Raw genomic sequence first — 892 nt, forward strand, 5'->3', positions numbered from 1 at the left:
TAATAAAATAAAAATAAATTTAATTTTAATACATTAATAATATAAAATATTTTGCATAATTATTTATTCACATCTGTTCATTTGAATTTAATTTTACTGACTCGGTGATACTAATTAAATACACGGCTGTCTATATATTAACACTATATCAAAAATTAAATTCTTAAAAGATATATATTCCATTTGTTTTTGGGTTAGAAGAGAAAAAAAAAAGTAAAAGAAGATATTACTAACCCTAAAACACCCCTTCTCCCTTATTCCCTTTTTTATTTTTTCTTTTTTTTGCTCAAACCCTTATTCACTTAATAGTCAATAAGATTTTGAAAAAAAAAATCGGTTATTAAACTGTTTTAGTTATTAATTCATTAATTTATTAATTTAACTGATTTAATTATAATTTAATTAAAAAAATTTGCGGAGTTAGATAAAATATTATAAAAAATTAAAAATATTTATACAATAAAATAAAATTAAAATAAAATTAAAAAAAATTAAACTAAAATTTATATATAATTAATATGTTAAAAATTAAAATTAAAGACAATTAACCTCTTTCTCTCCAACTATGTGGCTCCGCCACTGTCTGTAGAAATATTACATAAACCATGAGTATAAATGATATCGCTCTCCACAAACAAAAACAAAAATGTTTAACCAAACAATGGACAATGAATTGAATTTAACTGATTATACCTGCTTCTTTTCTATTTCTTCGATTTTACTATTCCTGAGAAGCAAGAAATTACGGTTAGTTTCAAAATTTAACATTAAAACTAAAAGAAATAACATTAACTTGCAATCGATTTATCAGGATATGGACAACAACTTGCACAGACTTGAACGACGTCGTTTTCCCTTTTTTTTAAAAAAAAAAAAAAGAAAACCCCCCAAA

The sequence above is a fragment of the Arachis ipaensis genome, chromosome B09 (assembly GCF_000816755.2).
Source record: "Arachis ipaensis cultivar K30076 chromosome B09, Araip1.1, whole genome shotgun sequence".
Lineage (NCBI taxonomy): Eukaryota > Viridiplantae > Streptophyta > Magnoliopsida > Fabales > Fabaceae > Arachis > Arachis ipaensis.